Here is a 17,890-nt window from a genome sequence, read left to right as displayed (position 1 = left end):
AATTGCAACAGATCATATTGTCTGCAAAGTCTAAAATATTTATTGTCTTTTATCAAAAATGTTTGCTGGATTCTTTCTTTCTCCATGCTGGTGACTGAACCAAGGGTGTCATAAATCTAGGAATTCTACCACTGAGATACACCCCCAGTCCCTGAAAATATCTGCTGATATCCTCTGTTAGCTCTTAAATCTGTTGATGGCACAATTTTGCAAATAGAGGGCATTCAATACACACTTGTTGGATTAAATCAAAACTTTACAGTCTCATGGTTTATTTACTTATATTTATTTCTTTTTGTAGTGCTGATGATAGAATCCAAAGTAGGCAAGTGCCTTACCACTGAACTGAAATAGCTGCATCTTTCTTGGTTTAATTTTGTGCCTTGAATTGCTTACCTGGATCTACACAATCATAACAACAACAACCTCCTCCTCCTCCTCCTCCTCCTCCTCCTCCTCCTTCTTCTTTTAAGGTTCTGGGAATGGAACCCAGGGATGCTCAACCACTGAGCCATATCCCCAATCCTTTTTTATATTTTATTTACAGACAGAGTCTTACTAAGTTGCTTAGGGCTTCACTGAATTGCTGAGGATGGCTTTGAACTTGAGATCCTTGTGCCTCTGCCTCCTGAGCTGCTCTGATTACAGGCGTGAGCCACTGAGCCTGGCTGGATCTATACTACTCTACTTATTGAATGGGTAGTATCTTAATATTGGAAGTTTAAGTATTTATTAAAATTTACATATCTCTTATAGACTAACAAGGCAAATCATACATTTAACCTACCTCAAATATTGGGCCAAATGTGTTAAGTGCCACAATAATTATAGCCTACACATTTGTATCTTCAGGACAAAACAGAATTCCTGGCATAATAGCACACATACCTATTGTCCTGGCTAGTGGCTGACACAGGAGGAGCTAAAGTTTGGGGCCAGCCTGTGCAATTTAGCCAGACTCTGTCTCAAAAATAAAAAGGGCTGGGAACGTAGCTCAGTGGTAGAGTGCCCCTGGGTTCAAACCCCAACATTACAAAAACAAACAAACAAACCCAGAATTCCTTAAGCTGGAGCAATTAGGAAAGACTTCAGTTTACCAATAGTTGATACTGGGCTCTCAGGTCATATGGAAAGACCAAGAACAAAACTGGAGATGGGTATCATTGGATAGCTTTGTGTGTAAAGAGGAAGCTGTTATACAGTTGGCTTGGTCTGAGCATGGGACTGTGAAGGGTGCTAATGTGTCATGCTCAACTGGATTTGAACCCCAAAAGAAATACATATCCCAGAATTAGTTTCTATACACTATGCCAGCCATTTGTCAACACCTGCTCACATTCAAATCTTCAAGAATCTAACTTTCCTTATCCCATATCTGAGAGAGTTCTCTCTTTTTTTTTAAGAGAGAGTGAGAGAGAGAGAGAGAGATTTTTTTTTAATATTTATTTTTTTTAGTTCTCGGCGGACACAACATCTTTATTGGTATGTGGTGCTGAGGATCCAACCTGGGCCGCACGCATGCCAGGCGAGCGGGCTACCGCTTGAGCCATATCCCCAGCCCGAGAGAGTTCTCTTGAAGGTCACCTGTAACCACCAGAAAACCCAATGAGTTTTGATTAGCCCTCATCCTTCCTTAGCTGTCTGCAGCATTTCAACAACTTAATCTTCATTCTTTTCTTTTTTGTGATACTGGGGATTGAATCCAGGGAACTATCACCCCCAGACCTGACTTTTTTTGGTACAAGGGATTGAACCCAGGAGCGCTTAACCACTAAGCCACACCCCCAGTTCTTTTCATTTTTTATTTTGGATTAGGATCTTGCTAAATTGCTAAGGGCCTCACTAAATTACTGGCGCTGGCCTTGAACTTGCAATTTTCCTACCTCAGCCTCCTGAGCCTCTGGATTACAGGTGTGCTCCAACATTCCTGCTACCCTAGCTTTTGAATTTTTTTTTTTTTTTTTTTTTTTTAGTTTTAGGTGGACACAATATCTTTATTTTATTTTTATGTGGTGCTGAGAATCGAACCCAGTGCCTCACACATGCTAGGCGAGCGCTCTACCACTTGAGCCACATCCCAACCCCTGAAATTTTAATTTTTATTTTGAGACAGGGTTGATTAAAGTTTCCCCAGGCTGGTTTTGAACTCTTGTCTCAGCTTCCCAAATTACTGAGATTACAGGTTGGCACCACTATAAATGGCTTCCGTATTTTCTTAAAACCCTTCTCCTCTCTAACTCACCTAATGGTACCTACATTCCTCTGATCTCTTTTCTATTGAGAAAGAACAAAAATGGATTTCAGGCAGTACATGGCTGTCATTTGGAAACAGCAAGGCCCCACAACAGATTTTTTTTTTTTTTTAGATGGGGTGTCACAGAGTTGCCCAAGCTAGCCTCAAAACTCAAGAGCTTCCCACCTCAACCTCTAGATAGCTGGGATTACAGGCGTGCACCACCACACTGGGGCCCCACAAGAGTTTTATATTCAGCTTTTGCTAATCTTAACACAAACTTCTATGGAAAGTACACTACATCCAAATCATTGTGTCAGAGATTGTACAGGGGGAATTAGAAGACATATGGACAGTCTTGTGGAGGGCAGAGATTAATAAACAAATAATTTAAACTCAAAGCAGAATAAAGAAAAGATTGATGGAAAGCATTAATAGCATTCTGTGAATGTGAAGAGTGAGGGGCAAAGTGACCTTGAGGATAAGAATTGTTCATGTCTTTCCAAGTATGAAGGAATTTGCTACCAATGCCCCATGGATTGAGGCGGGGGAGGCACTAAATTACAAAGTTTGTGTGACTCTTAAAAAAGTTGTTCTCTTTCTGCATTATTGGCTCATTATATTATAAATGTTAAAACTTCCTTTTTAAAAAAAAAATTTGGTACTGGGGGTTGAAAAGCTAGGGATGCTCTACCACTAAGCTACATCCCCAGTCCTCTTTACTTTTTATTTTGAGACAGAGTCTCAGTAATTGCTCAGGCTGTACTCAGATTTGTTAACCTGCTTCAGCATCCCAAATAGCTGGGATTACAGGCATGTAGCACTGCACCTGGCTTAAAACTGCCTTTTTAAAAATGACTTATGTATAGTGTAGTGATAATCTTTATCTCACTTGATCCTCAAAGCAATCCTCCTTAGAAGGTATTATTAGCCCTATTTTGCAGTTGTTAATAGTGAGAATCAGAGGAATGAAGTAATATAGGAAACTTGCTTCACGTAGAATTAAACTCTCTTTTTCTCATTATTTAAAATGAATTCACTTGGGAACTAAGGATTGAAAGTTTATCTAAGTATATTCCTTCTTTTTATGTCTAATAAATAGGGAACTTAAATGCTAGCACTTAAACTGAATGGACTTATAGCCCCCTGGACTCAATACTTTTTATAGAACCCAAGAAGCTCTTATTTTCTTTATTGTCAAAGTGACCCAGCAATTGGTTATTTGCCTGGGGGATATAGAAGCTCTTTCATTCCAAGAGGGGACAATAGAGTCTGCAGTGTTGGAAAGAACAGCAGAGTTCTCTAAAGCTATGTCTAGATGGCAATCCTGAAATGGTTGAAAAAGTGAAAAGTATAGTAGTAGTTGTGCACAGTCCCTAATTGAATTTCAGTCTTGGGAAATCCAAACGGATTTTTTTCTAAGTTATTTTTCTTTTTTTTGGCTAAAACTAGGGTAAGCAGTCATCTTCAGGCAGTAAAACCAGTTTGATGGGTGCCCCTCCCACTTCCCCCATCAGAAACTGGCTTCAGACTTTACTGCTCATTGGCTGATACTTACAGTTGAATCGACAGGTGCAACAGTGAGAAAAAAAAAATTCACAGAGAGATTTTGTAAATAGAAATGAAGGCTGTGTAAATAAAGTACCTGCACTTTTTCTAGTTTCCATGGCACACTAAGCCCAGTAGAAAGAGATCACAGTGGACAGTAGACAGGTAAAGAAGGTGTCTGGTTACTGCTGTTGTTTGTGTCTAAAAGATTTGCTGCAAAATTTGTACATGGGAGGTGATGAAGGGGTGGGGAGGTTACTGGGGATTGAACCCAGGGGAGTTCTACCATTGAGCTACATCCCCAGCCCCTCTTTTTTTAAAAAATTTTGAGACGGGGTCTTGCTAAGTTGCCAAGGCTATCCTGGAACTTGCTATCCTCCTGCCTCAGCCTCCCTAGTTGCTGGCATTACAGGCATGCACTGCCATGCCCACTTGAACAAAACTTCTTATTCCAAAAGCTCTCAAGTAGGAGGAGCCCTGCAGAGTTTTCAGTGATAAATAATTCACCAAGACATAAGTGAAAGTTCAGTTTACTATAGAGCAAGTCAGAGGGATAATTATTGACACAGGAGCAAAAGGACCTATTGAGACTGGAAATCAAGTGCATTTTGTAGTCTGTGAGCAGCTTGGGGAGGCATCAAGGGTGATGAGCCTGTTGCATTGGGCAGGATGAAATTCCGTAATCCTATTCTACTGGGTGTGGTATGAACTTTGCCTAACTTTCTTTCCTTTCACCATCTACAAAAATATGGCAGAAAGGAAGTAGGCAACAGTGGGAGCCTAGCTGGTGGAGCAGGAGTTTGTACCAGTTTGTTGTGTTTAGTGCTAGATTCTTTTTTTTTTTTTTAATATTTATTTTTTAGTTGTAGTTGGACACAATACTTTTATTTATTTATTTATCTTTATGTGGTGCTGAGGATCGAACCCAGGGCCTCATATGTGCTAGGCAAGTGTTTTACAGCTGAGCCCCACCCCCAGCCCCTAGAGACTTTTTTGATGTTGTTTGACAGATTAATACTTTTTAGGTGAATTGAAAGAATTGCATCAAAGAATTACATAATGCTGAAAAATAAGTTATTTTACTTCATGGAATCCTAATGAACAAAGAAAAATCCATTATCAAGTGTTACCTCTTTAAAAAACAAAAAGATTATCACAAAATGTTACCTCTTCAAAGAACAAAAACAAAAGCAAGCAAGCAAGCAAGCAAACCACCCCCCCCCAAAAAAAAAAAAAAAACAAAAACAAACAAAAATAACAAGGAGAAAAATGAAAGAAAATAAAAGAATCACTTACCTCTTTCAGTCCAAGAAAATAATGAAATTTGTGATTGAATCAAAGATCAGATGGATGTCCCAGATACTAATCAGATGGGTTGGTAAAGGGAATACTAAACAGATAATTAGACCAAAAAAGCTTTTATAATTTTTTTCAAAAAATTTAAACTATAGTCATGTTTTATTTATTGTTTATTTATTGCTTATAGTTATTATGTACTAATTATTTTTGTAGTACCATGGTATGAGTCTTTCCTGTCATCCTCACAATGGATATACTTGGTGTAGTCATTTCATAGACAAACTGAAACCTCAAAAATTTGTTCAATATCATGGGCCCCTTAATCTTGCGGTGAACTTAGTTGCTCTTCTGCCTGCTTGAAAAAAAAAAAGAAGAAGAAAGAAAATTATGTTTTGGCCACTGATTTAGCCATATGAACTCATCTCATCACCCTTTTCTGGGTCTGAAGCTGCTGTATCTAAAAGTGCCATCTCATTGTGCTTTGTATCAGTTGGTGCTGGAGAATCTTGAATAGCTTATGTATGCAACTTTTTAAATTTTATATTATTTTGAAACTGCATCTTTGGGGTTGGAGTACCTGGCCACCCTGTCTGGATGTGAGAGTCCTGCAGTCTGGGCTGGCAGTGTGCTGATCTTTCAAAGTTTCTTTCCTAGCCCAATCCACACTTTTTTAAGTGAGGTTTCATGAGGTCTGTCTGTTAGGTGTACATCCTGTAGCTTATTGGCTTAAAATGTATTCTCCTTTGTTGTGGTCTTTTTGGGGCCAGTTGGGAGAATGAGAAACAATAGTGCAACTGTTTTGATACTGAATATTGACAAGTGTCTTTTTGAAATAAAGAACCAGTTCCTCCAAAAAAAAAAAGTTCAATAATTTCTCAAAAGCACACAGTAAATTGTGGAAGCAGCACTTAAACTGTGTTAGTGATAAAGCCTATGCTCTTAACTAGTATACTATGATGTTTATAAATGGCAGAATGTTAGGGAAATTTTGAATTTAAATAGATGACAACTTAAATTATGGTCTAGTCATATAATATGTAATTACTAAGATCATGTTTAAAGAGTAGTTAAATGGAAAATGTTATTGATAAACTCTGAGTAAAAAAAAAAGCAGGTTCCAAGTATGTTTAGCATAATCTCAATTTTGTAATACACATCCATTCAGTGGGAGTACACATATATACCAAAAGTTAGAGATGTTATCTCTTGGTGTTGCAATTATGGGTGTTTTTTTTTATTTCATTTTTGAGCTTTTCTAAATTTTCCAAACTTTCTATAATTAACATGCATTACTTTCGTAACTACGTTAAAGTAGAAGAGAGAAATACAGTAATAATAATAATAAATATACCATCACTGGTTTCCAGAAAGATAACTGAAATTTTGTGAGAAAGGAAGGGTGGGGGGAACTGTGCATGTGAAAGCTGTAAGTAGGTCTTTCACAGGTGCAGTCAGCAGTGCAGATATGTCTCGTAATTTTTCCATTAGTTAGTATCATATTAACCAGGATCATGAATAAGCACAATCACATCCTGATCATTTTCCTCCTTCTTGAGTTGCCCCCTTCTATGACTCCACCCTTCAATTTCCCATCTACATTGTGGGCTTTTTCCTTTCTCAGTCTGTTCCTTTTTCTCTCCTCATCCCCCTTTACATTTCAAAGATCCTCCAGTTTGGCCTTGGGTCTCCTTTTCACCTTTTACCTTGGGGTAGGGGGAATTAAAATGCCTTCAAAAGCTACCAGTGGAGCAAGTCCTTGTTTTCACTGCCAGCCCTTTGCTAGCCCAACCTAATCATCTCCACTTCAGTCCATGACATATCCACCAATGGTTCCCAAAGAAAACCTAGAGGACATCTTTTGTTCTGTCTCTTCTTCATCTTCACCGCCTCACATATAATACACTAGCAAATCCTATTGGTTCTACTGTATTTTTAAAATATACCTTTTTTGGGGCTGGGGTTGTAGCTCAGTGATAGAGCGCTTGCCTCGAATGCGTGAGGGCGTGTGGCCCTGGGTTCAGTCCCCAGCACTACGTAAAAATAAACAAATACAAAAAGAATAATAAAGATATTGTGTCTATCTACAACTAAAAAAATATTTTTTTAAAAAATATACCTTTTTATACCCCTTTTTAAATGGGTCTTATTATGTTGCCCAGGGCAGACTTCAAACTCTCCATGCTCCTGCCTCAGCCTCCCAAGTAACAGGGATCAAAATATATCTCCAATTTTTCTTTCCCTTTCGACTTCCACCTTGCTTAGACTATTTAAGTGTTATCCTAAATGGTTTTATTTACTTATTTATTTTTAGAGACAGGGTCTCATTACATTGCACTGGCTGGTCTCCAATTCCTGAGCTCCCGAGTAGTTGGGACTGTAGGTCATGCCTCTGCCCTGGCTTTTTTTTTTTTTTTTTTAAATTTCCTCTCTCTCTCTAAACACACACACACACACACACACACACACACACACATATACATATATGTATATATATATGTACTTGCAGATGGACACAATATCTTTATTTTATTTATTTTTACATGGTGCTGAGGATTGAACCCAGTGCCTCACATGTACTAGGCAAGCGCTCCATCACTGAGCTACAGCCCCAGCCCTTGCCTCTGGCTTTTGCTTTTATTCTTGTATATCCTTCATATCCACTAGGCAGTTGCATTCATCTCTGAATTTGGAATTAAAAGCCAAGAAATAGGACTCTGGTCTCCCATCATCACTCCTGTTGGGAAGATGAGATTTGCCTTTCTTGCCTGAGTTATCACAATTCTGAATTAATTTTATAGTACTAAAAAAAGTGAATTCACTTTGGTTTCCTACCTGTCAAGTACTGGAGGGGTGCCGCAGTCTGACTGGGCACAATTCAGGAGCCACTTATCAAAAGAAACAAACTTTATTTTTAAAACTATAAACGCCAAACAAAACAGCTCCTCAGGAAAAACCCTCAGAGCCCAACTGCCACCACCGGCTTCCAGAAGCCTCTCCCACACACCAACCCCCACCTCCCACAATCCTCCTGCTCTTGAGGCCGATTGGCTAGGTCGCGTGGGTGGAGCCAAAGAAGTCCCCCAATGAGCAGTTCCGTAGTCTGAAGGGCAGGGAAACAGCCCAATGAACATGACTGCAGAGGAGCCAATCAGCTAGATGTTGCTGGGGCCACTGTGAGCCAATCATCAGCTGGCAGCTTGAAGGGCAGGGAAACAGCCCAATGAACATCACCGCAGAGGAGCCAATCAGCTAGATGTTGCTGGGGCCACTGTGAGCCAATCATCAGCCGGCAGCTGGAAGTTTGCTGGCAGCTGGAAGTTTGCTGGGGCCCCTTTGGCTGTGGCTCTCAACATCTCCCCCTCTCTGTTTAAACAACAAGCATGTGGCTTAGGGACCGTGCCTGCCTTAGGTTGTCCAATACTACATATGGTCCTTACCCGTCTTTGGATGAGCTGACCTCAGGGCGTCAGCCTCCTGTCTTAGGTTGGTACCATTGTAATTGGATCTTACCCGTCATTGACTACTGGTCCAGTATACAGCCACACCTGTGGAGAGGTACCAGCGGGGGGGGGGGTGAGGTTCTTTGCCTCACCTCTGTTGGCCCCCAAATAGCTGAACGATCATTACAAGCAGAAGGGAGGAAGATATACCAAATCAATTGACAGCTCTTGTTGGAAAAATTGTACCACCGATGACATCATCAGCAAAAATACTCCAACACTACCACAAGTCGCTGCACCAACAGATAGTTCACAATGCATACAAGTGAGTTAAGCGGTTCAGTGATGGCTATTGCAGAGACTGTAGATTAGTTTTATCTTTGTCTTCACCGGCACAGGGATGAAGATAGGAATTCTGGCAATAATGGCTAAAGAAAAAATTATATAACATTCTAGAAGGTACTAAAAGAAAACAATTTTCTTAACAATTTACATTGTCTTCACTGGCACTGGGATGAAGATAGAAATTCTGGCAATAATAGCTAAAGAAAACATTGTGTAACATTCCAGAAGGCACTAAAAGAAAACAATTTTCTTAACAATTTACATTGTCTTCACTGGCACTGGGATGAAGATAGAAATTCTGGCAATAATGGCTAAAGAAAACATTGTGTAACATTCCAGAAGGCACTAAAAGAAAACAATTTTCTTAACAATTTACATTATCTCCACCGGCACTGGGATGAAGATAAGAATTTTGTCAATAATGGTTAATATTAATAATTGTGTAACATTCTAGAAGGCACTAAAAGAAAACAATTTTCTTAACAATTTACATTATCTTGAAAAGAATTATTAAATATAATGAAAAGGATAGGTGAAAGTAAACAAACAGATCTGTTAACCTTTTTTTGTTTACATATTAAAACAATTCTTAACAGTTATTTACCCAATTTAAATTAAACCATTTAAATCACGTGAATAAAAAAAAAATTTTTGGATCCATTTTTTTTTTTTTTTTTATGAGCGCTCATCATATATGATATATGGACATATGTACATTCAAACATATAACACAAAACACAAGTGTGCACACATAATATAATACATACAACACATAACATAATAGTAAAGGCCTTATAACTTTTTACAGGTGAAATCTCCATTGCAATGTTTAAAAACTCTATAGTAAAAAAAAAAAAATATATAGAACTGATCAGCAAAACATTAACCTAGGTCTATATGAGCTCAAAAAACAAAATAGAATAAAATAGATATTGAAAAAAGCATCCTGGTTCTGTTGCAGATGTAAGGATAGCCAAATTGGAGTTTTGGATATCAGCTGTTATGGATTTGAGCCAAATCATCTTCTTTTTGGTCTGTAGAAATTGCTTTAGTTAATCTCTCTGGAATCCAAATCGGCTGCTGTTCTCCCTGTGGAAACACAAAAACAGGCCCCCGACTCCAGACAATCACTGGGTAAGGACTTTAGTTAATCTCTCCGGAATCCAAATCGGCTGCTGTTCTTCCTGTGGAAACACACAAACAGACCCCCGACTCCAGACAATTACTGGGTCAGGACCTTTCCACTGTCCTGTTAGAATATCTTTCCAAAGTACCTTGGGCTTATGTACATTTTTTGGACACATATGCCTTTCTGCAGCACTAAGTCCTGATGAATCCAAATTTAAAAAGTTTAGAGTAAAAAGGGTTATTTTAAGTTTATCTTTGGGGAATATATACCCCTTCCCAATTCCGTCTTTTTGCTTTAATAAGTACATTTTAATAGTTTGATGAGCTCTTTCAACTATGCCTTGTCCCTGTGGATTGTATGGGATTCCTGTTATATGAGTAATGCCAAATGATGAACAAAATTGTTTAAAAGAAGTAGACGTATAACCAGGGGCATTATCTGTTTTTAACTGTTTTGGAATGCCCACAGTGGCAAAATTTTGTAAGCAATGAGCTATAACATCTTTAGTTTTTTCTCCGGCATGAAGGGAGCCCATCAAAAATCCAGAAGAAGTATCAACTGTAACATGCAAATATTTTAATTTTCCAAATTCTGGCAAGTGTGTGACGTCCATCTGCCAAATATGGTTAGGTATCAATCCTCTAGGATTGACTCCAAGGTCGCGGGTTCGTTCCCCGTACGGGCCACCAAGTGCCGCAGTCTGACTGGGCACAATTCAGGAGCCACTTATCAAAAGAAACAAACTTTATTTTTAAAACTATAAACGCCAAACAAAACAGCTCCTCAGGAAAAACCCTCAGAGCCCAACTGCCACCACCGGCTTCCAGAAGCCTCTCCCACACACCAACCCCCACCTCCCACAATCCTCCTGCTCTTGAGGCCGATTGGCTAGGTCGCGTGGGCGGAGCCAAAGAAGTCCCCCAATGAGCAGTTCCGTAGTCTGAAGGGCAGGGAAACAGCCCAATGAACATGACTGCAGAGGAGCCAATCAGCTAGATGTTGCTGGGGCCACTGTGAGCCAATCATCAGCTGGCAGCTTGAAGGGCAGGGAAACAGCCCAATGAACATCACCGCAGAGGAGCCAATCAGCTAGATGTTGCTGGGGCCACTGTGAGCCAATCATCAGCCGGCAGCTGGAAGTTTGCTGGCAGCTGGAAGTTTGCTGGGGCCCCTTTGGCTGTGGCTCTCAACAGAGGGGAACTTAAAAAAATCGACTTATGCTTAGTTATTCCACTCACCTCATTAACCTTGGATAATAATGGCTGAGGGAGACTTGGAAAAGAAAGAAAATTATATCCTTTTGTTAATTCTTATCCATCTGTAAAGCACAAAACAGAAAGGCAGAATGAAATAAATGTGTATTATAGTCTGGAGGTGGCTTACTTAAATGTTTCCATTTAAGTTAGTCTTACCTCATTTTTCCAGGACCTTAATTCAATTCAATAATCTTTTTTTTTTCTCTCCTTTAAAGTTCTATGATTTTGACTCATGGAACTAGAAATAGGTCAGTACTGCTATGTGTTACTTTCCGTATTAGTTATTTCTCAACTAGTTAAAATGACATAAGCAAAATGCATTTTTGAAAATCTTAAACACAAAGCTAAACTGACAAACTTCCCATTAAAGGAAATTTAATTTAGCAGAGAAATGAAGACCTAATTTTACTTTAAAGCATAAAATAATTCTCCCCAGTTTCCCCACTCCTTACCGTTGGTGCTGTGGATTGAACCCAGGGGCCCTCTACCACTGAGCTAGATCCTCAGCCCTTTTTACTGTTTTTAGTAAAATCAAAGTAGGGATGGTGGGACGTGTTTTTCAATATGTATTGTCAGATCTTTTAGTATTGTCAGTCTATAACTCTAACCAGAAGAAAAATCTTATTATTTAAGTGTTACAACATCACAATTGGACTGAATCATTTGCTTAGGTTAAAATGTCCAACTATTCTGAGAATATTTCATATCTTGGAATAACTTTTCCTGAATTTTTCATATGGCTTATTCTTATTTAATTTTTAAAGTTTTTTTAAAAACATCTTTTTTGCTGTACTGGGATTGACCCAGGGGTGTTCTGCAACAAGGGTACATCTCCAACCCTTTTTATTTGTTATTTTGAGGTAAGGTCTCTCTAAATTGCTTAGGCTGGTCTCGAACTTGGGATCCTCCTGCGTTAGCCTCCTGAATTGCTAGGATTTTAGATGTGCACCACTGCACTTGGCTCTTATTTCTTTGAGATTGATATGGGATCCCCTTCTCTTGGGAGTCTCTTTTTAGGTTTTGGTAGGCTTAACATACTGCATTGTAATGTTGGCTGCAGTTACTAGACTGGGAGTCCTTACGGCAGGGACCAGAGCTTTCATTTCTAACCTAAATGCCTTATGCAGTGCCTCCTACATAGGAATGTTAAAAAAATAAGGTTTTAAAAATGATTTGAATTAATAAATGAATTTCCTCTTGTTTCAAATATTTTTTGGTCCTATTTGGTATGACACATGATTCAAAAAGGTAGAGTCCTTAGATTTAATATATCATGACAAATTTCTGTTAACTATTTTCAAAGCCTATTTCATGGAAGAACTATAATTTAAAAACCAACCCCTTTTTGTGTGTGTGTGCATGTTGTGCATGGGCATTTTGATAGTTTCTAAGTTTTTGAAATTATAAATAATACTAAAGTGAACATGATTTCAACTCTACCTCTGAGCTACCTGGTTATTCCTGGGATAGATTCTTAGTAGTGTAAATGCAGTATATTGCTAACATGCCATTAAGCGATGAACATTTGCAGTAAATTAGAGTGGACCTTTCCCCTTTACCAACATTAGGTACTATAAATATTTGCAGTAAGAGAGGTAAAGATGTTATCTCAATACTATCTTTATCTACATACACTGCAGTTGAACTTTTACATGTTTCTCAGCAGAAAAAATCATGTGGAGTATCTCTAAGGAAATGAATGTTTCCTTTAATAAAATTAAACACAGGTTTTCTCATTTAGCAACAAAGAAAAAGCCTTGGAAAATTCCTTGTGGCCCTTATAACCCCAAATGTGATCAAGAAAAATTTCCCTTTTCCTTGAAGGTCTCTGACTAAACACAGGGTTACCACCTTCTTTAATATACAGGCCCAATTATGGACATGGAATTATAGCACAGCTGTGATCAGGCTGGGACATTTTAAAAGTTTTTTTTTAGATGCTTTTTAAAAAATATTTATTTTTTAGTTGTAGTTGGACAAAATACCTTTATTTTATTTATTTTTTTTGTGGTGCTGAGGATCGAACCCAGGGCCTCACACGTGCTAGGCGAACTCTCTACTTCTGAGCTCCAGCCCCAGCCCCTTTAAAAGTTTTTGCTCTGGACAAACAGAAATAATATGGTCTGAGAGAGTCACCCAAGGCTAGATAACACACTTTAACACTTTATGTGTTCTGACTTTTTAATCTGATATATATATCTCCACAACCCAAAACTCAGTTGCTTAAATCAACATATATTTATCATCTCTTATAATTTCTGTGTGGTTCAAATGGATCCACATGCAATTCAATACTCCTAGTACTGGGAATCCTCAAGGCAAGGACTAGAGCTTTCATTTCTAACTTAAATGCCTAATGCAATGCCTCTACATAGGAATGCTCAATAAATTAGGAGTTGGCTGGGGCTGCAGTTCTTCTGAAGATTTAACTAAGCTGGAATATTCCAGATGGACTTACTCAAATGTAGGCAGCCAGTGCTGGTTGTTGACTGGGAACTCTGCTAGGGATGTTGACTGAATGGACTTGATTCTTCTCTACATGGCTTCTTCAAGTAGCTAGTTTCTAGGAGGAAATGTACCAAGCATACTACCACATTACAGAAGTCATTGTTTTCCCTCTACTTGGAGTTCAAAGTTCAAAGTTCAAGCCATAGAGTGAGGGCTAGAACAATAAACAAGGAGAGAAATGAATTACAGTAGATGGGGTAGAGAGAGAAGATGGGAGGGGAGGGGAGGGGGGATAGTAGGAGATAGGAAAGGTAGCAGAATACAACAATTACTAATTGGGCATTATGTAAAATTGTGGATGTGTAACCGACGTGATTCTACAATCTGCATTTGGGGTAAAATTGGGAGTTCATAACCCACTTCAATCTAAAGTATGAAATATGATATGTCAATAGCTTTGTAATGTTGTGAACAACCAATAAAAAAAATAAATAAAATTAAAAAAAAATTTTTCTCTCTTATCTGCTTAGGATCCACCTCCTGGTGTCTCATTTCCTATGTGAACTCCTACCTCTGTGCTGATGACAGAATAGCAAACTACCACTTTCAGGGGATGCATTGGTCTGCCCAATACCTCAACTGGACCACCAAACCTAGCTGCCCAATGCTAATAATTATTCTAGAGACATGCACCTATATAAATTGCAGTGGTGCTTGGGGGTGTACCTCAGTGGTAGGGCATTTACTCATCATGCCCAAGGTCCTGGGTTCTGTCCTTAGTAGCAGTGGCAGAAGGAGCAGCACCATCATCACCACCAACACAACAAAAAGCAATGGCAGGTGGGGGTAGTATTACATTTTATCACAATCTAGTGGTACTATCTATCATAAGGGAACACTACACGTGCACTACCTATTTACATATTACTTTAGAACAAAACAGGGGTGGGAAAATAGAGAACAAATCAACCAATCTAGTGTGTGTCTCTATCAACCCCTTAAATACTGCACAAATATTTTATGTCTTAAAAACATGCTATGGCTGGATGCAGTGGTGCATGCCTGTAATCCTAACATCTTGGGATGCTGAGACAGGAGAATTCCAAGTTTGAAGTTAGCTTCAGCAATTTAGCAAGGTCCTAAATAAGTTAGTGAGCGCCTATCTCAAAATAAAAAATAAAAAGGGTTGGTTATGTAGCTCGGTGATTAAGGACCCCTGAGTTTAATCCCTGGCACATGAAAAAAAGAGAAAGAAAAAGATATGTTTTGTTTAGCATACTTGCCAAATTTGGAATTGCCCTTCTTAATACCTCTACCTTTTTGTGGATATATATGTGTATACACACACACACACACATACACACACACATACACACACACACACACAAAGGAAATGATTTAAAAAATGTCCAAAATGTAGCAAGGTGATTTGGATCATTTTGAACTTAAACAATCAAAAGAATTTTTAATGTTAAACTTTTGAGTTTCTAGCAATGAATAGGCAATTTCTTCTCCTTTACATTGTAATTGTTCCTAGAGTCTCATGCTCAGTAAACATGTCATTAATGCTGCATGCTGTGGAGCATGCCTTAATCCCAGCTACTCAGGAGACTGAGGCAGGAGGATTACAAAGTCTAGTCCTATTTAAAAAAATTAGCAAGATCCTATCTCTATCTCTATCGAAGAAGAGGAAGGCAGGGAGGAGGAAACTGAGGATGTGGATGTAGCTCAGAGGTACCAAAGAGTTCTCCTGGGTTCAATTCCCAGTACCATTAAAAAAAAGTCATTAATAAGGGTTACTAACATTTGACGTTTTACTTAACATTAGTAATATTTAATGAATAGTACAAGCAATATTTGACTTTCTCAAAAGAGGGAGTTAGCTAGGGATGTTAATTTTCAGCCTAAAATATCATAAACTGTGCTGAAGAATAACTGAAGAAATATAAATCCAGGGACACGCACATAGATGCACTGCAGATCATTTAGGTGGTAACTTACCCTAAATTATCGTTTAATCTGTACCTTAGCAAAATGCCAAGAATTTACAATTGCGTGGATTGAGTGTTTTCCTGATGGAAAGAACATTCCATCCATCTCTGTTCTCAAAAAATTTCTCTTTGTATATGGGTACGAGTTTGTAGATTGATAATCTTGATTTCAGCATGAAATTACATTCTCTTTGCTTGAGTTCCTCTGAATTATGCAGATAGCTTCCTGTTCTGAATCCACTGTTTTTTATTTTTTTTAAACATATTTAATGTCACTTAATTTTTTTTCTTTTGTCAGTGATGGGATTAAACTCAGAGCCTCAGAATATAGTAGGCAAATACTCTACCACTGAGATACATACACCTCTGGCCCTTTTTCGTTTTCTGTTGATTTTGGTGTATTCTGAAGACAAGGAAAATTACAAAAATCTTTGATTCTTAATTCTGCCAAGATGTTGATGTCAGAGAGAGAAACAAATTAGATGGCAATAGGAAACTTCAGTCTGGACTTCCAGGAGGTAATATTTATTCCCTTTCTTGCTTTTCCTATTTTCTTTTCTCTCTTTTGGTGTGTGTGTGTGTGTGTGTGTGTGAGAGAGAGAGAGAGAGAGAGAGAGAGAGAGAGAGAGAGAGAGAGAGATACAGGGATACAGGTAAGGCAGTCATATAAATTCATGGGTTGATAATTCACATGAAGTCTTTTGAGTAGAAAACATCCATTAATAGTTCCAAAAATACAAAAAAAGGTACACTGCTTTTCTTATTAAGATATCCGCTTTTAATTCTTTTTACTTAGAAAGTTTATTACTGGAAGATTAAGATATTATGTTATGTTGTAATTTTATTCTCTAATAAACTTGAGGCTGCCAAAGATTAACAATTCAAAGAGTCCTATCACTGTGGTAAAGTGGTAGGTTCTATTTTGAATCCCAGATATATTTGGACTATGGAGTAAAAACTAATTTTATATGAATATGCCTAAAATACCCATTTATACCAGAATTTTTCTCATTCTAACTAGTAATAGTTGTAGACACAGGCAAGGGCTTTAAGATCAGAAAAATGAAAGAAAGTGACTTCGGAGTTTAACTTAATCCAAATAGTATGTTTAGAATCCAAGTGTGGGCAGGACTTGGTGGCTCACACCTGTAATTCCAGTGGTTTAGGAGCCTGGGGCAGGAGGATCACAAACTCAGAGCCACCCTCAGCAATTTAGCAAGGCCCTGAACAACTCAGTGAGACTATGTCTCTGAATAAAATGTAAAAAAGGGCTGGGGATGTGGCTATGTGGTTAAACTCCCCTGGGTTCAATCTCCGTTAAAAAAAAAAAAAAATCCAGGCTGTAGTGCAATTAAGGGTGGGAATAGGCTGAGGTAGGAGGATCACACATTGAGCCCAGACTGGGCAGCTTAGACCCTGTCTCTAAATAAAAATAAAAATAGCTGGGGATGTAACTTAGTGATAAAATGCCTCTGGGTTGAATCCCCGGGACCACAAACAAAAAACCCAAGTAGTATGTCGTGGAGTACTTACATGTATTGTGCCATGAAGGAGTTTAAGATTTGATTGAATTTTTCCACAGTTCTCATGTTGTAAACCTCAATAATAATCCACAGCTATAGAATTTTAATTGTGTCTAGAAGTGAAGTTTACCCATCTGCTTTCCTTATGTTTTTTCCTGCAGTCAGCCTGAAATTTTGCCAATTATTTAACTGTAAGCATAGGCAAATAAATGATGTGGGAGGCTGAAACAAAACAAAACAAAACTACTTTGTGTACACGGTACTGAGGACTGAGCCCAGGGCTTCATACATGCTGGGCAAGCACTGTACCACTAAGCTATATTTCCAACTAAAAAGTTTAAGAGACAGGTTCTCACTTGTGTAGGCTGGCTTCAAACATGGGATCCTTCTGCCCCAGGCTCCCAAGTATCCTGGATTAGGGGATATACCACCTTGCCCACTTTACAATTTGTTTTGAAATAATTGCATAATTGTCTTATATCAACCATTAGGACAGTATTACCTGTGAGTCTGAGAATGCATGAGACATAAACCTTAACCCTTGATCATTGGGTCTGAGTAACTCTGAGGATATTTTCACTATTATCATCTCCTTTTTTTTTTTCTTTTTGGTACTGGGATTGAACTCAGGGGCACTTGACCACTGAACTACATCCTCAGCCTTATTTTATATTTTAT

Source organism: Urocitellus parryii, chromosome 10, assembly GCF_045843805.1.
Source record: "Urocitellus parryii isolate mUroPar1 chromosome 10, mUroPar1.hap1, whole genome shotgun sequence".
NCBI lineage: Eukaryota > Metazoa > Chordata > Mammalia > Rodentia > Sciuridae > Urocitellus > Urocitellus parryii.
Note: the sequence above shows the minus strand (reverse complement) of the source record.